This window comes from Euprymna scolopes, unplaced genomic scaffold, assembly GCF_053919585.1.
Source record: "Euprymna scolopes isolate OS-2025 unplaced genomic scaffold, ASM5391958v1 sca87, whole genome shotgun sequence".
Lineage (NCBI taxonomy): Eukaryota > Metazoa > Mollusca > Cephalopoda > Sepiida > Sepiolidae > Euprymna > Euprymna scolopes.
The window spans coordinates 56,951-81,473 of record NW_027633957.1 but is presented as its reverse complement, the minus strand read 5'-3'; the positions used below and the strand labels follow the sequence as shown (position 1 = coordinate 81,473).

At 36.7% G+C, this 24,523-nt stretch overlaps 1 non-coding gene across 1 annotated transcript; it reads left to right on the top strand.

The window, feature by feature from the left end:
- The first annotated feature begins 15,522 nt into the window (after window positions 1-15,522).
- On the top strand, window positions 15,523-15,709 carry LOC145276366 (U2 spliceosomal RNA). The gene has a single exon (XR_013867951.1). It is a non-coding gene; the product is annotated as a U2 spliceosomal RNA (small nuclear RNA).
- Window positions 15,710-24,523: the final 8,814 nt, after the last annotated feature.

Here is a 24,523-nt window from a genome sequence, read left to right as displayed (position 1 = left end):
TCTACACTAAATAGTTGGGATTTTGCTATTTGCCGATCCATTCGAGTCTATTTACGTCGAGGGGGACAAAACTGCTTCCAGTTCGTCAGAGCACATTACATTAAAGTACTTGTAAAAAAGACAGAGGAATCCAACATTGAATGATGAGACAAGGGTTAGAGCTTGGATGATAGAAAAATTACTTAGATTTTTTAACATATCTAAGAGAGAGAGGGGGAGAACATCTAAGGATCTCTGTGTAGAGGTGGGATTTTGCTGCTTGTCGGGTTTGTCGGGTATATTTACGTCGAGGGGGTACAAGGTATTGTAGTTCGTCGTACACACCCCCATTAAAATACTTGTAGAACAAGCAGAGGGATGCAACATTTCGTCGATGGGACAGAGGTTGAAGCTTTGATGACAGTTTAGGAACTATTAGGTTGGCGACTCTCTTTTGAACCCTGTCCAGAAGCGAGAGGCTAGTAGCAGATGCACCAGCCCTAATGTGACAACAATACTCGGCACATGGGCAAATGGTGGTCTTGCAGAGGTACAGGATATTTTCAGGTAACTTTTTAGTACGGTAGAGAGAGCCCATCTTCCTCGCAGCGGTCCTGGCAATGCTCACAATGTGCGTCCCAAATCATGTTTCCTGTGAACGTTAAGTTTGAAAGAAGTACTTTTAGGTATCTGTACCCATAGCTATGGGTGGTTGAGACGATTTCTTGTAATTGTTGTAGGAAACAAGATTAGTCTTGGCAGCATTGAATGTGACCATTTGTATCAATCCAATATGGCAACAATACTCAATCTATGAATGAATGGTAACTTTGTAGAGATACAGGATATTGTCACATGTGAGTAGTTTTCTAACAGGGTAGAGGGTAACCACAATTTATGGCAGCACCTTTGGTCACTTATACAATGTATTTATTCCAATACATGTGGACTGTGAATACCAAGTCAATGAAGTAAATAATAAGCTCTCAGTGTTATTAATCATATCACGCGTTGTTTAAATTATCCTTTATATACTTGCAGCTTTGACCGTTTCTATCTAAAATTGGTTATCGATTTTTTCGAATCTTGACTTCAATAAACATTTCATTTATTCACCTAAAGGTTGTCTATAACTGAATGTAATTACGCTGGGGCTTTTATCTTATCAGTTGGAAAAATATATATTTCAGTTCATGTTGTCAGTGAATGCTAAGTCGTGAAGTTCTCAGTCAGAATGTTACTAGTAATGACAATCGACAGCTTAAAAGGTTTCTTGTGATTCTTCAAAGAAATAAAAGCTTATTCTCATTAGTATTAACAAGCGCGACCTGTGGAAATTCCACAGAGGACTCATTTATATGTGATATATTGATGTTGACATTCTCTCAATGTTCAGTGCAAATGAAAACGCGCTGATATTATTGTAGCTATTTTGTTGAAACTGCAAAAGTATTTATCGAATATAGCACGGACGCCCAGCAAAACCCGGTCGTAAAGTACGCTTAATTATGATATTTTAATTCTTGCAGATTTTGTATATATTATTATAGAGTTAATGTTCTATCGATTTTATATATTATAAAGTTGCGATTTCAAAAATAAAAATATATGTCCATATGACTTTGGTGTATCAGCTTTAATCGAAACCGAAATAAAAAATTATGAAAGATTCTTGGTAAAATTATATATTTAAAGAAATGGAAGTCCATAACAATTGAATGACAGTCGTTCGAACATAAGCGTGACACACAAAATTAATAGCACACACGATATCCTATTGATATATAGATAATACCATCCGTTTTCGTCCCTATTCGATTACGGACTGGAATTTCTCTTCTAATATTTTTTCTATTGAATTAAACATCTGTACATTCGTTGGTTCTTCGTTTCTGGTATAATGTGGTGTCATCAATAAATATACTTATTTTGGACACAATTTATCAGGGAGGTCGTTTATGAATATCATAAATAATAAACGTCCTAGTATCGACCGTGAGATGCATATGTGTATCAGTCCAATTCCCAATGAATTGAAGAGTAGAAGAGGGCCATCACAGCTAAAACGAATTATATCCACGTATGATTCGAATGCAAAGGTTCACATATCATTGAACAACGACGAACATGTGTTTTGTTGCGTTGTGAGAAGAATTATCAATTTTATTTTGAAATATCTGAAATAGAATATTCTTAAGCATTCATATACTAAGTGGCTTTATTTGAATTTCCATGTCTGGAGAGTGTTTTATTCTTCAGAAATGGAATCAGTATAGAGACGAATTCACATATGGACAAGATCAAATTACAGTAGAACACCAAAAAAAATTAGTAACAAAATACGTTTCAATGTATAACACACACACACATATATATATATATATATATATATATATATATATATATAATCAAATAACATTATAAATAACACCGTAAGGCGGGATAACTACCGTAACCAGGGTTCGGAAAAAAAAACATCGTATTCAACATCGTAACCTGAAAAAAACGTATCTTAGGTCCACTGTATCCCGAGGTTCTACTATATATCAACTTTTTACCTGCTAAATGTCATTTGAATTAGAATTTCACATCGAAAAGAACAATTGTTTCCATTTCAGAATAGAAACTTTAAAGACGTTATCGTTATACTGTAAAAATAAATTGGTTCTTTGCTGTATAAGAAGTCCAAGTATTTGATGGCGAATTTTAGCTTTAATGAAAGATTATTTATGGAATTTATTATCCACATTGACTTGCTAAGATTAAGGACCCAAAGAATTAGCTTAACATTCTCAGCATAGTGATGGGTTCATAAGAGTAGTAGTTGATGGGCAGAAATCAGAAGCTCACAGTAAGTATGCTGGAGTCCCTCAGGGGTCCACCCTGAGCCCAACTCTCTTCGTAATCTACATCAGTGATCTTCCAAATCATATCCTTAGATCATTCGTAGACATGTATGCTGACGACACTACCATCTATGGCAGTACATCAAAAACTGTAAACGACCAAGTTCTCTGTGATTCTCTCTCCTCCGATCTTAAGCGTGTGGTACAATGGGGAAAGAGGTGGTTAGTTACTTTTAATGCATCTAAAACCAAGCTTCTGTTTTAGCATCATCAACGCTCTGATCCCCATCTGGCATCAATTGAAATGAATGGCCTTCATCTTGGGGAGGCTCCATGTTTTGACAAACTTCTGAACTCGACTGATATGAAATGGAACACGTACATCAAATCCGTTGCCAAGGTCGCTGGGAAAGTGGTAGGATCCTTATATCGTGATATCTTACTGCTGATGCAATTCTCTATCTATGTAAGAGCCAGGTACGTCGAAGGATGGAGTACTGTTGCCACATCTGGACAGAAGCTGCTGAAAGCAGCTTATCCTGCCTTCGTAGCCTCGTAGAGAATGTACTTTTCTCTTCCCCGCTACCTCTTTATTATAGAAGAGACGTTGCGAGCCTGTCTATACTTTATCGTTATTTTCATGGCAAGTGCTCGACTGAGCTTCAATCTATGGTCTCCCCTTGCACGAAAACACTCGTCTAGGTGAAAACACTGTCAATAATTTCATCCACTCTTTATCTGTGCCTAGACCTAAACGTAGATTCCATGAACAAAGCTTCTTTCTTAGAACTGCATACCTGTGGAACTCTCTTCCGTTTGTAGTGTTGCCTTTTTTCTGTTGTTCTTGGCCTTCTGGCCGTGATCAAAGTGTAGTATCTGTTCTGCAGATGCTGCTCATAATTTAATTTGTCCTTGGTCAATTTAGGGGAAACCCTTCATACTGAGACACTTACTATTTTTTTGGATACTGCCAGAGTCACATCTTTTTACCCTTGTTTTAGGGGAGCTGGTTTAACCCCACATTAAAAACAACCTTGTGTCTAATTTGCTTTCATGGTTAAGCAAATAAATACAATAATATGGTCGTCTTCAAGTACAACGTAAAGTTCTTGATGAGCCGTTCCCCTTAAGTAATGCAATTTACCAAATTTTCACTACTAACGATTACTACGTCATTGTCCCATTGACCATTGTACACATATTAAGACTTATCTTCAAGTGGCCTCTGGGCCTTGATAAGTGGTGACTTTGTAAAATAAAACCAAAAAGAAACATCATTATCTTCTTATGAACCTCTCTACTCTTCCATCTCATTTTATTTGGTTTGTAATCAACTGGTGTAGCAGTTGTGTACAGACTCATAAATTCAATATAGCGCTGCAAATAGGGTGGATGAATTACAAAAATTGGGAACATTACCTTGTCAAATCAGCGATTTCTGACAACTCAGTCCGAACCCCATACGTTGTCACATTTGCAAATGGTTGGTTGTTTGTTTTGCGGCATATCAACCCTTTTCAGGTTATTTAATACCAAATCCAGTGATTTTGAAGAACAACTTTATAATAGAGTATTTTTGTTTTTTGTTTTCAAGTCGGTTTCTATTTAAGCTATAGTTGGAGCCCTAACAGGTACTACCACTCACAGTCATAGTGTCACTGGGAGCAATGGCAATTAAGGGGTGCCTCCACACTCCCCGAAGCCCACAAGCTGGGGCCTCGCCATCGGATATAGTTTAAGGTCATATTTAGGACTACATTTGCAAGTGAGAAACAGACGCGAGAGAAACTATAGAAATAAAGCCAACTATAGTAAAATCCTTTCCATTCTTAAGCAAACTAAGCTGACGCGTATACAGCCACACCGCCCGTCTCTATTTTTAAAATAATTATCAATTTAGAAAATTCAAAATTTATTTCAAAGTTTTTTTTTAAATTATTCCAACTATTGTTCTCCTCTTGCGTGTTTTTTTTTTTTTTTCACAATGTTTCGACATTCTAAAGTGCATCTTTACGAACTCAAAAATGATTTTATGAATTCGACTGGAACTTTTTATTAACTCAGTGGGTGTAGCATGCTCTTGTTACGTCAGCCATTGTAGGATACAAGTTTTAGTAGTTTGCAATTGTATTTTGGGTATCACTCCTACTGAGGATTGAATTTTCCACTTCCAGATCACTTACAACTGAATTTTACAAAGTAATTTATCCGCTATGCCACGGCTTCTTGCGGGTTCGACAGAATGATTCTCGAGTTCGACACGATACACATGAAGAAGGTCAGAGGTTATGTCAACCAAAAATTTGTCGTAATTCAAATAATGTTAATCATCAATCTTCATTTCGAAATATTATTGGAAAGTGTTGACCAAAATGACACGTAGTCATCCGCTGACAAGTCCATTACGAAGATGTCCAAATATTATTTGCTGCAATTTGGAATATACTAGCAGGGAGACCCGATGTTGTCTGGGATTGAATGATGATTAACGAATATTTTACACTCCTATATTTTTATTGTCATAGAAATCCGTGAAATCGCTCGAGGGTCCATGCAGTAACGGAGTCCAAAATATGTTATTCTACATTGCACTCTAGAGAACCTATCGAGTCTTTTTATAAAAGTGTTTTATATAAACTTCTTTCCAATTAACGAAACAAAAAAGCATTAAGAAATTTACGTGCGGGGTTTGAACTTACAGAGCACGTCATGCAAAAAAAAAAAAAAAAAAAAACGTAAATTTTTAAGCCTTATACAATTCGTTGCAGTTAATGAAAAAAATGAAGAAATTTGCGTGCAGAGTTTGGATTACACAGACCACGATATGCAGAAACAAAAGAAAAAAAAACACGCTATCAACTTAACTAAAGTAAAATTTTCGCGTCCCGTCCTTCTATCATTCTTGCTAACTGACGACATGAAAAAATACCTTTACAGATGATAGATAAATGAAAATAACGGTTTCGATTATCGGTAATCATCGGGGGTATTCTGAGACAAAACTTAACTAAGATCACTCCCAGACTTATACATTAAAATTCCGTAAATTTTAAAGAAAACTTGTTCATCCGTGTCGGAGTCTATAAGGAACGAACACACACACAGAAAGTTGCATTTATATAATGGTAGAGAAGGGATTCGTTTGTGTCTATGTACTACCATCTCAAAGACTTAGCTTGGGATTGTAATTATTTATCATTTTTTCGAATGTACAACACAAATACAGACAACACAGTATGGTACCATATTTATTAATATACATAATAGACTCTTCCAATAAGTACGTAATACATTGACTGCAATCCTCTCATGGAGTCAAGCAGGAACTATACTAACGATATTGTATTTCTGTAATACTAGCGGGACCTGTTAAAAGTCGACAGGGGACTCATTCATATGTAATATATTGATGTTAGCATTCTGTAGACGGAGACGCTCTGGTCATATTGTAGCTATTTTGTAAAAACTGCAAAAGTATTCATTTAAGCAAACAGTGACGTCCGGCGCAAAGTACGCTTAAATATGATATTGTAATTATTGCAGATTGTGTATATATTATTAATAGTTAATGTTTTATCGATGTTTAACTATATAATTCTAAAACATAAATGACCTTATAACGAGTGTGATAACTCAACATCCAGTTTCCGACTCCCGCATGCGTACATGAACAAATAATTAACGCGACAATAATACCTATTGTTTTACTGTGTACTTTTTCAGCGTCCCAATTGTTTTTTTTTTTTTCGCGTTTAAATTATCCAAATAAACAATTGTTAATATTTCTTGTATTTTTTACGCCGTTCTTTTCCGTATTACGTTTAAGTTATTTTAACGCAATTTTCTAACAAATAAATCTACTTTAACCTGTTGACAACCATAAGAGCATTTTACAACAGCGATTTACCCACCACCTTCCTATATTTTAAAAATTTATTCTCAATTTTTAATACCTTTCTTAAAAACATTCATACATTTTCTTATACATTACGAGTACCAATATAAAAAATAACCCCGAAAATGATTTTTTTAAATTGCGTTACAAATAAATAATCAACGCGACAATAAACCGTATTGCTTTACTGTGTACGTTTTCAGCGTCCCAATTGTTTTTTGTTTCGCATTTAAATTTAAAAAATATATCAAAATTTGAATTTAACTTTAAATATTATGGTATCTGTTCAGTGCATATTTACCTATAAGTATGGCAAACCACTTATAATTCAATGGCTGTAAGTTTTTTTTTTTCAAAAATAAACAATTATAAACAGAACGACTAATAGAAATCTATCTATATTCTTTTTTCATTTCAATATACTTTCATAGAAATGTTACTGTTATGTCACAAAACTATTTTCTTTACGTAACAAGTGTCACGCTCATATATTGATTCCATAGTTAATATAACATACTGACCCAACGGGTCACGGTTAGTCTAGTACATTATAAAGTTGCGATTTCAAAAAAATATTCATATTATTTTGGTACATCAGCTTGAATCGAAACCGAAACCAAACTTACAAAATATATAATATATGTGTGTGTGTGTATGTGTGTGTATGTGTGTGTGTATGTGTGTGTGTGTGTGTGTGTGTGTGTGTGTGTGTGTGTAACTTGAGTTACCAAAACTTATGAAAAATTCTTGATAAAATTATTTATAAAAAAAAACTAGCCCGGGTACCCGGCATTGCTCGGGTGTTTAGAGGTGTGTGTTGAGCAAAAAAATAAAAAAGTGGTAGTAGGCAGGCAGCCTCGAACCCGTACCGCGAAGGAGGAAAGGATCGTGAAAAAAAGTGACGTCTTTGCCGTTGCGTCTATCGCCAAATCAGAAGTGGCGAAAGTTTAAATTAAGGCTAGTCAATCGGAAAAGGGGGATGACTTTCGAAAATATCGACGAAAAAAGCGACAACTCCTTGTAGAAAAATGCCCAGAAGAGGGTGAAGAAATTAATGTTCTTAGCCAATTTATCGGTATTTGTCATCCGAAAAGTCGCGCTTTCTAAACGATACCGATCTTGTAAAAATCTGTCGCCTCTGTCGAAAGTTTTAGGCATACAGACATACATACATACATTTAAACAGACAGGTGTGATTTATATATAAAAAAAAACATAAATTACTGAAGTGCCATCAGTTATAATTGAAACTAAAACTTGTTAAGTATTCCCAGAAAAATTATTTTTTACAAGAAAAAGTCCATAAATATTAAACGACAGTCTCTCGGATCTAAGCCTGGCACACAAAATAAATAGCACGCACGCTATTATATTAATATATAAATAATCTTATACTTCGTTTCAACATACGTGTTTGTCGTATACATTTACTAGCAGAGTCCGGGATTGAATGAGGAACAACAAAATTTCACCCCCCCCCCCCGATTCTTATATTTTTATCGAAATCGGTGAAATCGCTCAGTTTTTATTCGAATTGAGTTCTTTCTTGTTCTTGTTAGAAACCCATCCCGGCAGTGTTCCGTGAGGAAGTTCACATGTCTTCCCGCAGTGATTTTATCCACAATACATTGTAGTCTACATTGCACTGTAGAGAATCTACTGTATTTTTTTAACGATCATGGCTTCACTTAAAGTTTAAAACGCAAAAGTCAAGTATCATGGTTTAATTGGGATCTAAGCAGAAAAAATTCATTTCGAACACGCCCCTGTCTTATTAAAGAACCAACTGGTGATTTCAAGATTTTTTTTTACATAATCGCTTAGATTAAAGTTAAACATACAAAAGCCAGGTATCATGCTTGAATAGTGCTCTAATAAGAGACATTCATTTCGAATGCACCCCTGTCTTATAAAAGTATCTACAACTTATTTTATAGGTTGAACTTTTCTGCTTGTGCGGTGATAAATCATCTCAAATGTACTTGTCCTCTTCGGGTGTATAAAACTGTTAACTTTGGTCAAAATTGAACTTTTTTCTTTAATCGAATTTTTTCGATTATCGATTTTTTTTATGCTTATCAGACGCAAACACTCCAAGATACACCAAGTACCTTCGTGTGAAATTAAAAAAAAAAAAAATCAACCAGCCGTTTCTGAGTCCATAAGGAACGAACCCAAACACAACGTCTCTTTTGTATAGATTACGCCTCATCGGGGATATAACAGTTACTTTTAGTGCTAAAATTTGAACTTGCTGAAATATTTAACCGACTAAATACCTGTAATCACCATTTATAAAACTTGATATCCCTATACCCCTTTTTTCCATCTCCTCCTTATCTTTCTTGTCCCGACTCTCATGCTCTTTGCATGTATTATTAAAATTCTATAATCATATCCCATATATTATGTTTGCTTTTGCATCGTAATTCGTTCTGTTTTTTAAATGGCTTCACAATAATTAACAAAGTGGGTACAAGACGGCTTGGAATCTATAATCATTTCATAAAAATCTAGAAAACAAACCTCTTCTACGAAAGGGTAAAACAGTTTTGCACCATTTTATCTATCCTTACGAAGATTAAAATTATAACAGAGCGCTCACGCGCGTATGGCGGCTACATGCAAATGACAAGCCATGTGCGAGGTGGCGTCACGGTAAGGAACAAGTAAAAAAAAACTATAAAAAGAACTATGCACATACCGACGTTCACGTTAGAGTTAGGGTTAGAATGAGGATCACGTTAAAGGCGTGGCTAAAGTCAGGTGTGGCCGGAGAATGAGGAATAAAGATATTTTATTAAAACCTGAAAGAGCGAGTTGAAGTTCTTTCCTATTCCTTGTCTTTGTCTCGTTTTCGACGTGTTACATGATAAGGGGTGTCCCCTTTTCATGTAAGTATAAAAATAGATTACTTAAAATGAAAATAAAATGAGAGAAAGCAGAAATCGGACCTTGGATATAAGTTTTAAAGAACAATAGGTTTAAATGGAATGTCCAGTAAATTGTTAATTCTGATGAAATAAATAATAAATAAACTATTCAATTGTTAGAAAAAATGTGGATAATAAAATATGGGTTAAATAAATTAGATATGTAGGTTGAATTCCTTTGTAAAAACATCAAAGAAAAAATAGGTTATTGGGAAATCATAATGTCGGAAACGTGCAAAGTCGCGCATGTTGAAACGCGTGAATTTTTCTCACGTGGCCAGACATGCATGGATTCATCAATATAGGAAGTGAGAGTTAGTTAGTTAGTTAGTTAGAGAGTTAGCGGAGAAACTCAGAGATAGTCTGGAGTTTGAAATTCGAACGTCTAGAGACGATCACTTTTAAACTTAATATGTGAAGCTTTGAATTCTTGATGAGAAAACCACGGCCGGTCGTGAAAAAATAAACCCATCATGTGTTTTGATAAAGCTCGTCTTTGTGTTTGTGATTCTTACAAAAAGGTAAAGTGAATTGTTATTATATGTTTGTGTTATAAAATGTCGTGACATACACATCTCATATCCACAATGTGAATCTACATCTCATATCTACACTAAGACTGCCTGAACACTATCTCATCATTCTAAGAGGTTCACATAGCAACACATCTATTAACCTAAGAATTAACATATTTTTAATATATATGAATCGTCATAATACGAACACGGAACGAACAATATCTCTCACAACATCCCTCTCTAGAACTCTCTCAACAGCATCACTTGTAATAAGAATCTCGGTCTCTTCATCCCACCTAAGACTCTTACACTTCTTAACATGTAAACAAAAGAACATTCATCATCATAAGTATAATTAGCGACGCATTAATATATAACAGACGTACTCTGCATACACCGTGTGGTTCCTGGGTATCTACATGTTTACGCGTGTGTAAATGTGTGTAACGTTACAAAATAAAGATACTAAAGTTTATCTCTAAAATCGTTCTTTTAATTAAGGGTTTATGACTCAATGAGAATCCACCCCCGGACTTTAGCGATCTCTGTCCCGAGATATCTGCGACCATGTGGGACCCATGTGTTGTATCAGGTCGTCCCTCCATCTCGTGCTTAGTCTTCCCTTTGGCTTCTTATGTTCACGAAGTGTCCATTTCGTTGTCCTGATGGATCATCTGTTGGTCATGTTGTCTGGCTACGTGCCCTGCCCATCTGTGTTTCGATATTTTGATGTCAATAACCTTTGTTTGTTGGCGGATTCAGATGTTTGTCTTTCCGTCTTGTAAAGTGATGTCTAATATCATCCACTCCATTACTTGGTCTTTATTCTAGAAAATACAACAAATTTAAGCTTCAGCTTAAGAAATTTAAATTGACGGAATCTTGCTCCATTATTATCTAATCGATATGAATTAAAGTTAACCTGTAATAATGGACTATTAAAATTGCTGTAAAGCCCGTATTACACGCATAAAACTTTAAAAAAATATTTATTAAAAAAACATAATCTCAGTGGATATTCATTTAGTAATCAGTAGAGCTGTGACAACAGCATATTCTTTTCCTTATTTTGATTGTCAGGTATATATCCATTGATATCTTGTGTTTTTATGTAGAGTGATGTGCTTCTCGATTGATTAATTGTGTATGATTTTGAAACACCTCAATGCGATTGGTTATTTTTTAGTCCATGTGATACAATCAAGGTCATATAAAACTACTGGGATGACATAAATGTAATAAACTTTATTTCAACCGTTATCAGCACTCTTCGTGATTTTAGAATAGTGCTGTGCTTTTGAAAAGCCGCTTTAGCCAGCTTGCTTCTGCGTTTCAATGTCGTCTCGTGATCACTAGAGCTATGACAACAGCATATTAGTTTCCTTGTTTTAGTTCTCAGGTATATATCCATTGGTATCTTATATGCTTTTATGTAGAGTGATGTGCTTTTCGATTGATGAATTGTGTCTAACTGTGTAAGATATATACTCGAGAGTCAAAACAACGAAAAGAATATTCTGTTGTCATCGCCTTATTAATCACTAATATCTATTGTGAGAATTCCACAAAAGTTTGAGGTAGCTATCGACGTATGAGCAACTGTCACTTATATTTCTCCGTTTCAATAAACATAACTAAAAAGCACGAAAAGTAGTTTGATATCGGTTTATTCTATTGGATTAAATAAGTTCAGTTTCAATGTGTTTGTGTCCTTATTGAATACTTAAGCTTAAATATGTATTGAATATGAATATTACTTAAGCTTAAATATGTTTGTGTTCTACTTTTTGTACAAAGGAGTCACCACTTATCAAAGTCTGGGAGGGGGCGTTCGATAATAAGTGTACGGTAGCCAATGGGACAATATCGTAGTCATCGTTAGTAATGGAAATTTGGTAAATTGGATTACTTAAGGGACGGCTTACCAAGAACTTGCTTACGTTGGACTTGAAGACGGTCATATTGTTATTAGTTGGAAAGCAAGGGAAACGGAAGAGAGTTCCACAGGCGTGCAGTTCTTAGAAAGTTTTTTTTTTTCATGGAATCTACGTTTAGGTTTAGACACAGATAAAGAGTCGAGGAAATTATTGATAGTGGTTTAAGCTGTGCGAATGTTTCTCGTGAATGTTTGGCAAGGGGGACTATAGATTGAAGCTCAGACGAGCACTTGCCATGAAAATAACGATAAAGCAGAGACAAGTTCGATCCACTATTCCACCAACTTGTTTCCATATGTATATTTATTTCTCTAAATCCCTATTTATAATCACCTTGGCACATCGGCTACTTTAGATAATCAAAGTTACCCGACATCTACTCGGCTTGTTATTAAAAGTATGTGACCATTTATGAATACCAGGTGCTGTATGTGCTCTGTTTCCAGTTGTTCTGAACTTAACTATTCAATTGGAATTGGTCCTGGATATGAGCTTACCTTATATCCAATCGTGAGGCCCCAGCTTGCGGACTTTGGGAGTGTGGAGCCACCCTTTATTTGCCATTGCTCACAGGTCCACTCTGACCTGGATTAGTAGTACCTGTTAGGGTCCCAACTATGGGTTAAATAGAAACCGACTTGGAAAGAAAACAAATATATTCTAATAAAAAATTGTTCTTCAAAATCACTGGATTCGGCATTAAATAACCTAAAAAAGAGTTGATATGCCGTAAAACAAAAAAAAACAATCAATTAGAATTAGTGCCCACTAACAGGCTCCCTTACATATTGTCATTGTAAACTGAACGGACACCATTCTCCCTATTTGTATACCGGGCTCTCTGATAAAGGAAATAAACATTTTCCACTTGACGCGATCGAATATCTACATACTGTATAAAAGAATCGATTTTTAAAATAACTGATGACGTGATAAAAATATATATAAAATAATAAAGTGCATAGAGCGATAGACTTTCTCCTACTGTCAGTCGTGAAGTTTTTAGTCGTGTGCAAGCGACTCTATCAGTCACTCCGTCGGTCGGTCGGTCTGTCGGCCCGTCTGTCCGTAACACTTTTGTGCTTGGCCTTTTTGGTTAAGATCACAGGTCTGTTGTTAATAGATGCTGTTCTTAGCTTTTTAAGCTTTTCTCAGCCTTCGGGTCGGATCAAAGTGTAGTATCTGTTCCGGCAGATGCTGCAAGCTATGACTAGCAAAGACCAGATGTGGGGGCAACCCCACATGCCTGACCTTTAACCAGCTCCCATTTCCCACCTCTCGGGAGCTGGTCCCCTTTTTTCCCTTCCCCCTCCCTTCACTCCTCACATTAAAAATCGGCCTTGTGCCTAATTTGCTCGGTGGGGGAGCAAATAAATACCATCTGTTCCGGCAGATGCTGCAAGCTATGACTAGCTATGGCTAGTAAAGACCAGATGTGGGGGCAACTCCACATGCCTGACCTTTAACCAGCTCCCATTTCCCACCTCTCGGGAGCTGGTCCCCTTTTTCCCTTCCCCCTCCCTTCACTCCTCACATTAAAAATCGGCCTTGTGCCTAATTTGCTCGGTGGGGGAGCAAATAAATACCATCTGTTCCGGCAGATACTGCAAGCTATGACTGGCTATGACTAGCTATGACTAGCAAAGACCAGATGTGGGGGCAACCCCACATGCCTGACCATTAACCAGCTCCCATTTCCCACCTCTCGGGAGCTGGTCCCCTTTTTTCCATTCCCCTCCCTTCACTCCTCACATTAAAAATCGGCCTTGTGCCTAATTTGCTCGGTGGGGGAGCAAATAAATACCATCTGTTCCGGCAGATGCTGCAAGCTATGACTAGCTATGACTAGCAAAGACCAGATGTGGGGGCAACCCCACATGCTTGACATTTAACCAGCTCCCATTTCCCTCCTCTCGGGAGTTGGTCCCCTTTTTCCCTTCCCCCTCCCTTGACTCATCACAATAAAAATCGGCGTGCCTAATTTGCTCGGTGGGGGAGCAAATAAATACCGACTAGTTATGACTAGCAAAGACCAGATGTGGGGGCAACCCCACATGCCTGACCTTTAACCAGCTCCCATTTCCCACCTCTCGGGAGCTGGTCCCCCTTTCCCTTCCCCCTCCCTTCACTCCTCACATTAAAAATTGGCCTTGTGCCTAATTTGCTCGGTGGGGGAGCAAATAAATACCATCTGTTCCGGCAGATGCTGCAAGCTATGACTAGCTATGGCTAGTAAAGACCAGATGTGGGGGCAACTCCACATGCCTGACCTTTAACCAGCTCCCATTTCCCACCTCTCGGGAGCTGGTCCCCTTTTTCCCTTCCCCCTCCCTTCACTCCTCACATTAAAAATCGGCCTTGTGCCTAATTTGCTCGGTGGGGGAGCAAATAAATACCATCTGTTCCGGCAGATACTGCAAGCTATGACTGGCTATGACTAGCTATGACTAGCAAAGACCAGATGTGGGGGCAACCCCACATGCCTGACCATTAACCAGCTCCCATTTCCCACCTCTCGGGAGCTGGTCCCCTTTTTTCCATTCCCCTCCCTTCACTCCTCACATTAAAAATCGGCCTTGTGCCTAATTTGCTCGGTGGGGGAGCAAATAAATACCATCTGTTCCGGCAGATGCTGCAAGCTATGACTAGCTATGACTAGCAAAGACCAGATGTGGGGGCAACCCCACATGCTTGACATTTAACCAGCTCCCATTTCCCTCCTCTCGGGAGTTGGTCCCCTTTTTCCCTTCCCCCTCCCTTGACTCATCACAATAAAAATCGGCGTGCCTAATTTGCTCGGTGGGGGAGCAAATAAATACCGACTAGTTATGACTAGCAAAGACCAGATGTGGGGGCAACCCCACATGCCTGACCTTTAACCAGCTCCCATTTCCCACCTCTCGGGAGCTGGTCCCCCTTTCCCTTCCCCCTCCCTTCACTCCTCACATTAAAAATTGGCCTTGTGCCTAATTTGCTCGGTGGGGGAGCAAATAAATACCATCTGTTCCGGCAGATACTGCAAGCTATGACTAGCTATGACTAGCAAAGACCAGATGTGGGGGCAACCCCACATGCCTGACCTTTAACCAGCTCCCATTTCCCACCTCTCGGGAGCTGGTCCCCTTTTTCCCTTCCCCCTCCCTTCACTCCTCACATTAAAAATTGGCCTTGTGCCTAATTTGCTCGGTGGGGGAGAAAATAAATACCATCTATTCCGGCAGATACTGCAAGCAAAGACCAAATGTGGGGGCAGCCCCACATATAAGATCTTGGTCAATGTAGGGGCAACCCGCCATACCAATTATCACTATCCAGCTCCCCTACTCCCCGGCGAATTTGTCCCCATTTCCCCTTCACTCCTCACATTAAAAATCGGCCTCGTGCCTAATTTGCTCGGTGGGAGAGCAAATCAATACCCTTTTCTTGGCCTTTTGGCCAAGATCAAAGTGTAGTATCTATTCTTACTACATGGTGTACTTATGTTTGTAACTTTGTGATATAAAGTTGGTGATCACTTTTCTGTATTAATTTAATGTAAAATGATCAGTCACTTTACAACCAGTCAGTCTCAAAGCAATTCAAGTCATTCTCCAGATCATTCAAGTTGTTTTTGAAGGATTCCAATTAGTTTTAAGCATTCAAGATATTCTAAAAGGCCATTCAATTCATTCTTAAGTTCATTAAAGTCATTTTGAGTCATTTACTTTTTATTTATTTAAGTCATTTTAGCCCATTTTTCGGTCATTTTAGTTTATCTTTAAGAATGTCATGTAAACCCTACATTCACGCATTCTTTAATTACACGAGAGCACGCGACTAATGGCTATCGGTCTTGTTTTTTATGCAATCGATTAGTGAGGTAGCGCTGTTACAAACTACCTCTTCCGAAAGACGTAAACGATATGCTTTCTCAGCTGCTAGCGCTAGAAAACCAAAGAAAAAAGCGCAAAAGTTTTGCCGTCTTTTCTTGAGAAGGACAAGATAATCCACATGAAGTGGCGAGATTTGCTGAATATAAATGGCCAAACACTAAGGGAAAGGAGTCGGTATTTTGCTTACACTCGATGATTAAATTTCCATCAGCAAAAGGCGCGCATGAGTACGGCACAAAACGGTGAGCAAATAAAAAAAAATCCTCGTGCAAAACTTCTAGTATTTGGAGTTGTGAGCCATCATTCTCTAAACTCTACAGAACAATTAGGCACTTGGCTACGTAAATTTGACGTATAGAGACGAACCATGAGTTGCTTTTATCAACAAGAATAATACGAAAAAGTGATTATACGCACGAATGTACCTAACACTCCCATTAATCAAATCAGGTAAAATATAAAACAGACTTTATGCGAGAAAACCGAATCGGTTTTACGGCGGAGCGTTATCTTCAAAACAATCAGTTTTTCGTTTCGGATGATGCATTTTACACGATTTTTGCTTCAGCGTCAATTGTGAGCTTTGTTAATCTCTACCTATATATAAGGTATTAACTTGGTGTGTGTGTGTGTGTCTGTGTGTACAAATCTCTAACAACCTACACTACTGAACAGATCATGACCAAACCTTGCAGGATGATATTCCATACCTAGATATAATGCACAGCCTTTTTTAAGGTTAAGGCCAAAGGTCAGCGTTTTGGAACCTTATAGTTTTTGCATTAAAGACTCTTTTAGCTTTGCTAACTTGATGCAAAATTATACTCATTCAGACAAATGTATGTGTTCTTTTGATATTTCTAGTCTTTTTACTTGTATCCCATTGTAAGCGACTATTAATATTTGAGCTGACGCCTTATATCGGAGTCAACTTCCAACTCTCTCAATTCATGAAAATATTTTTGTAGAATTGATGAAATTCGCCACTATGTCGGTTGAATTCAGTTTTAATTATATTATGGTTAAACAGACAGATAGTGTGGCCATGGGTTCCTTATTGGGACCAGCGTTGCCTAATATCTTTGTAGGTTTTCATGAACATGGTCTATTTATGTATAAACCAGACCTTTACTTTCGTTACGTTGATAACATCTTTTGCTTATTTGGTAACGAGACGAAAACAAATTCTTTTTTGTGCCCCTCAATGACGTTCATCTAACCCTTAAGTTTACGGTAGACAACGAAACAAATTCTACTCTTTCGTTTTTAGATGTTCTTGTTTCTAAGTCATCTTCATGTTTTCTTACTTCTATTTATCGTAAACCGACATAACCGGCCTCAATATGCTTTGGGACTCATTTTGTTCTGCAAACCAAAAATTTAATCAACGAACACTTTTACAGATAGGGCCTTGATGATCTGTTCCGTGGTGTAGGCTGTTCTGAACCTAATCTGGATGATGAGCTAAAATCCATTACTAAGACCATTCGTAACAATGGCTACTCCTTAGACATTGATGGGACGATTAATAAGAAAGTTTCCAATTTTTACAAATCTAAAAAAATTGTAATAAATAGATGTCCTGTTTACCTTCGTCTGCCTTGGCTAAGTAATGTCAGCGACCGATTTGCTAAGCAAATTCCCTTGTCTGTACAACAGTATTGTTTTGCATCGAACCTACGCGTTGTTTTTCAACCAGATCTATGTTGTCCTCCAATTGTAAAGATGTTCCCCACCATAATAATTCTATTATTTATTTATTCAAATGTAGTTGAAGCGCGCACTATCTTGGGCGAACATCGCAAAGGTTGGATTTTCGTTTGAAACAAGACGTACCATCAAAGATTCGTTATGCACAATTTTCACCTTCGAATGTTTTGGGTAATACGTATGGCTCTTTGGTTTGCGATCCTCTCATAAAGAACCATGCGTGTGCCACGAATTTCAGTGTTGATATGTTTACTATCTTGAGTTCTTCGCACTCGCGCTTCCATTTAAAAATTCTAGAAACTAATTTTATTAAGTCCCTGAGATCTTCTCTTTCAAAGCAAAAAAAAAAATCTTTTGAGATTTAATTTAATTTCTATGTAATTTTTTCCCTGCTAATTTTTCGTTTTTATTTTCTCCCCCGCCATATTCATAACTATTTTTTATCGTATTTTCATTGATTTAGCTCTGTTGAGCGAGGTACAAAACTTGGTTAGCTAACCTTTATTTTCTTTATTTTTTAATCATCATATTAATTGGTCTGTATTTAACCAAAATTAAATTGTGTAACTCCAAACAAAATTTCAAATGTATGTATGTATGTATATATATATATATATATATATATATATATATATATATATATGTGTGTGTGTGTGCGTGTATGCATATACAGTCCTGGTCAAAATCATATGACCACTTATGATGGAAAAAAATGAAATCTGCTTCATTCGAAACCTTAACCCTGATCTAATAATTATTTTCTAAAAAACAAACATTTTCACCTGGTCAAAATGATAAGACCACTTTAATAAAATCGGCTAGTTTGGAAAAAATGAATTCGAAAAGCTTTCTATGTTACTAAAAGCAACTTGTTAGTGGATAAAAACATCTTACTAAAGTATAAATTACTAAAGGCAAACCATTATAAGAGTTTGAGAGAGGAAGGATATTTGAGCTTAATAGGGTGGACTCTTTCATAGATCCATTGCGAATGAAGTGAATCTTAGTAAAACGGTCATCACAATTTTTTTAAGAAATCCAGATCAATATGGACACAAAAAGAGTCCAGATCGACCAAAACAAATAGCCCCATCACTGGATCGCCGTATCAGAAGTTAAAAAAAAAAACTCCAGTATAAGCTCAAGTATATTGAAAAGCCAAACAGCAGCAGAATGTAGTCCTAAAACCATAAGACGGCATCTGAAAATGAAGAGTTTCAATCATTTAAAGCGACTGCAGAAACCACGTTTTCTTGACCAGCCTAAAACTAATTGACTTAAATATGCCGCCAAATACCAGACTTGGGATAAAGAGAAGTGGGAAAATGTCATTTTCTCCGATGAGAAAAAGTTTAATCTAAATGGTCTAGATGGATTTCAACACTATTGGCATGATAAAAATTTGCCCAAAGAGACTTTTTCAACTCGGCATAGTGGAGGAGGGTCTTTAATGATCAGGGGTGCTTTCTCGTCAGCTGGGACCCTAAAATTGCAAGTAGTGAAAGGCCGGCAAACATCATTGAAGTACATTTCAATGCTTGAAAATGCTTCTATCAGGACTGAAGGTCCACGTCTGTGTGGAAGAAATTGGATTTTCCAGCAAGACACCGCTGAGATACACACTTTTCGACAAGCACGGGAATACTTTTCTTCAAATAATATAGAATTGTTAGATCATCCAGCATGTTCTCCGGACCTCAATCACATTGAAAATCTTTGGGGATGGATGGCAAAAGAAGTGTTCAAGGATGGAACCCAGTATGATTCGATAAAGAAACTTTCTGATTCAGTTTTCAGTACATGGGATAAAATTCCTTCGCAACTGATCAAAAAAAAAAACAGTCGCAAGCATGCCGAAGAGAATTTTTGAAGTGATTCGTAATAATGGAGTCTATACTAAATACTGAGACCCTTTTTAGTAATTTATAATTTCCTTTTGTTAGATAAATTATCAGTGGTCTTATCATTTTGACCAGGTGAAAATGTTCGTTTTTTAAAAAATAATTATTAGATCAGGGTTAAGGTTTCGAATGAAGCAGTTTTCATTTTTTTCCATCATATTTTCTCCTTTTGACAATGGTTTCAACCATTTGTTTGATTAAAAATTCGATAATATGCGTAAACCCTTACTTTCTTAAGGGGTCTTATGATTTTGACCAGGACTGTATAAAAATGTATGAATACCTATATATATATATATATATATATATATATATATATATATATATATATAATATGTATCTATATATTATTTGTGTATATACTGTATATATAAATGTGCGTATATATATTTATATATATATATATAAATGTGCGTATATATATATAAATGTGTGTATATATATATATATATATATATATGTGTGTGTGTATTTATATAAATGTATGCGTACTTATAGATATGTACATATACTGTTGCTACTGGAAATGGAAGTAAGTATTGAACTATTATAAAAAAAACTAAATGTGAATTTTAACTTAGAAACTGAGATAACTACAAATAAACAGAAATAAATAAAAAGTAGAAAAAAGACTAAGAAACGACACAATTGATCTTAGTAAATGCGCTTATATCATGCTCGTTTGTGAATGATACTAGAATTGTATCAGTGGCAGACGATAAAAGAACTTATGAGTCATACGTGGTACAAAGGCGTTGCGATGTGTATGAAGGTAAATAACTGTATTATGACGAAATGGATAAAACTTGTAAAATAATAGAACTATAACATTTGACTGTGCAATTTAACGCAGTTTACCTGCAGAGATTGATTTTATTCATTTGCTATGCATATGAATACGGATGATGTTCTAACGAAAAAATAAATATATGCATTGTGAACATTAAAAACGTGTTATTTGTAAACCAAAACGATTGTATGATCTAGATGATGAATTAAAGGTGATTATTTGGTGAATTTTGTTCTCTAAATTCTAAGACGATTTCTATAATATATTTAGCACATAGGGCCTTGATAATTTGTTCCGAAGTTAATCTGGATGATGAGCTTAAATTCATTACTAAGACCCTTTGTAACAATGCTTATCCCTTAGACATTGATGAATCTACTATTAATAAGAAAGTTTCCAATTTTTACAAATCTAAAGAAATTGCAATTAATAGATGTCCTGTTTACCTTCGACTACGCTGGCTAGGTAATATCAGTGACCGATTAGCTAAGCAAATCTCTTTGGCTGTACAACGGTGTTATTTTGCATCGAACCTACGCGTTGTTTTTTCAACCAGACCTATGTTGCCGTCCATTTGCAAAGATGTTTGTGGGAGTTGAAAACTCCCAGCCTAACTCGATTGTCGCCCTTTAACTCAGAAGAGCGACCTAGCTACGTCACTTCCTGTTCCCCATATTTCTTCCTCTTTCGTGCTGGACCTTCAAGCAGTCAAGATGTAACAAACACCGCTCCGGTGGGGCCATGAGCCACCACCGCGTTCCTGACTAGCCAGTCAACCGCAAGTAACGTTACTCATCTCTCAATGAAGTCTTATTCTTTCTATCGCTTCTTCATGTATATTTATGTAAATAAATTGCCTTCTTTTCGCTGATATATAACAGTATGTTTTCGTTCTCATTATGCGACCTTTTGTCTTTTCAATTCCTCTACCATTAAATACATCCACCATTACACACATGCGGACTGAGTCGTCTATCATCACAGCAGACCACCCTGTCCCCAACATGTTCTCCTCGCACAATATTTAGTCTATTATTTGTTCATTCAAATGTAGTTGAAGCGCGCACTATGTTGAGCTGACATTTCAAGGATTGGATTTGCCTACCTAAGAATCGAAACTAGAAAAAGGAACATTGTTCATGTTGTCTTTTCTATGGCTTTCTGAAAAAAAATTATTTTCTGACTACGAGATTTACTTGGAGTTCTGACAAGACCCAACGATGTTGAAACGTTTATCGATCCGCATCCATCGTTATTTGCATTTTTGTTTTTGTATCATAAACTTTTTTAGTTGTTCATACATAACGAATAAAGAAGAAAATTTCATTTTTGGTAAGGAGTGATTTAGATTTGGAGGATGTCAATCTATCTTAATAACTTTTGCTACGTTTGTTTTCATTTAAAGTTGTGACGTTTATAGAATTTCCAATTCCTAAAGTATAATTCTTAAAAAGTGCTGTTTACACCGTGGCGATGTTCTGTTTTATGTATTTCTTTTAAATCCATAAGACTATATCAGTTTCTTTGTCTCGAGAAACGTCATTACCTTGTTTTTATTTAAAAAAAAAAACAAAGGAAACTTTTTGTTCTCGTGTTTAATTAATTATTAACAAAAAAGTGATTCTCGTTTGTCAAATGAGTTCAACGTTTAATTCTAGAATTCCCATGCGACTAAACGAACAAGTGCATAATTTAATTCCAGATATTTACATCAATCTTTTGTTGTCAGCAATGGTAATATACTATTAACAAAGTGAAATTAAATTGACGTTGAAAAGTATTGCAATCAACTGTCCACCGCCATTCCCATTTACAGCAATGTTGTAGTATTTCTCTTGTTGTTTTCTAAGTCGTTATATGTTTCTATATAACGTTAAAGTTATTGCAATAGTGTGCAACCAAGCACTCCTCAGCTCAACTACGGTTGCCAACCCCAACGCTATTTCCCTGCTTTTATTCTATTTCATATTTTTCTGGCCGTGTCATCGTCTCTCACACCGATTTTACCAGATCGGGCTATCTAAAGATATTGTGTTCCTGAAATAAAATGCACCTAATATTGATGTTTTTTTCTATTCCCTTTTGCAAAATTTAATCATGTTCTGCAAAACCAAACGCAAAACCAACAGCTTACCTTCCCATCTTTTTCTTTTTCCCTTTTCTTTTTACAAAACAATCAAACCAAACACAATGAATAAATGTTTGAAGATATAAACTTGTTTTCCAAAATTACTGGATCCAGCACTAAATAACTCGAAAAGGGTTGATATGCCGTAAGACAAAACAACCAAACCAAACCAAACCAAACCAAACCAAACACTATGAATAAATATTTAAAGATTTAAGCAACTTGAAACATAGGATTTTTTTCCAAAATTATTGAAAAGGGGTGGGTTGATATGCCGTAAAACAACAAAAAAAAAACAACCAAAGCGTATCTCACACCGGCGAATGGCTAGAAGGGGGATGCACGAATACACACGTATAAAAAGCAATACATCAAAACTGCAGAGGAACAAAAGACTCTAACACCTTCCATAAATACCAGTTATGCTCTGGATGTTTGTGTGACACTATTGGAGAAAACAATCGACTAATTGGTAAGGTCCACATCTACCTCTTTTGTCGAAGCTGTGTTCGTCAGTTTACATCAATTCACTGCGATCTGTTCCGAGCCACAACCTACGTTCTACTGACCCAATCTGTGAAACTGTGCTTAACTATCACAAACTCAAGACTAAATTAGCTTTCACTGCCACAAAATTCATTACCGCTACTAAAATTACCCGTAAACTAACTCTAAATATATCGCCCTATATGCTCGATCAGTTATCCTAGTCAGCTGCCACATCTTGATTGACAATCCTATTGCATTTGTGTTACCTTTGTTAACAGCTTCATCTCTGTTGTCTTTCTACTAGGCTCACTTCCTATAATATTTGTTCTGTTGCTCAACTTATTTCTCTGATTTCTTTTTTTTTATTTCCTAACACATTCCTAGACATTAATGATCGAACACTTTCACTTTCGTAGTTCGCTTCCTCTCATCGGTCAGGTTTCATAGCCAGGTGAATGTAAACCGTTACTAGCTTGTATAAGCTTTGTTTGCCTTGAGAGTCACCACTTATCAAAGCCCGAAGGCTACTCGAGGACATAGCTTAATGAATGAAAGGTGGTAGTGTAGTAATCGCTAATTATTTAAATTAGGTATAATGTGATTATTTATGGGGACGGTCCAACAAGAACTTGTTTACATTTGACTTGAAGGCTACTATGTTGTATTCAACCGGGGAGCAGGACAGCAGAATCGTGTTCCAGAGCCGGGTAGTTCTGGGAAAAAAGCTTTATTCATGGAATCTGCATTTACATTTAGGCACAAATAGAGAGTAATGGGAAATCCTTTATAGTGGTTGTAGATAGTCTAGTTTTCTTGTGAAAGTTTGGCAAGGGGCAACTGGAGGTAAGTTGGGCAATTGCCATGAAAATATCGATACAGAAAAGGAAGAAAAGCGCATCATCTATTAGGTTTCGAGGCCGGTCTTGAACTCTATCAAGGCTGAATAGGCTTTGCCGAGCGGTTCCTGCTCAGATGTGGCGATAGTACTCGATTTTAAGGCGTACCTAGCTCTTATACAGATAGAGGATTATATCGGCAGTGAGATACCTGCTGGAGCCGTAGAGTGATCCAACCATTTTTCCAGCGACCTTGACGACATATTTGAATTCAAAGTTTCATATCAGGTCAGGAGTAAAGTTTCCCAAAGACAAGAACCATTCATTTCAGTTGGAGTGTGAGGGAGGGTCGGAGCGATTATGAGGAATATAGAGAAGCTTGGTTTCCGATTCTTTAAAATTAACCGGTCACCTTTTTCCCCACTGCATTACTTTCTCAAGATCAAAAGAGAAAGAATTACAAAGATCATGGTCATTGGTGTTCTTGGAAGTGTCGCCATAGATTATCGTGTCGTCTGCATAAACGTCTACGAATGATCAAAGAATGTGATTTGGGATATCATTGATGAAGATTAGAAAGAGAGTTGGGCCCAGGATGAAACTTTGAGGAACGCCTGCATTAATACTATGAGTTTCTGATTTCTGTCCATCAATTCCTCTAATCAGCCTTTCAGAGAGAAAGGATTTAG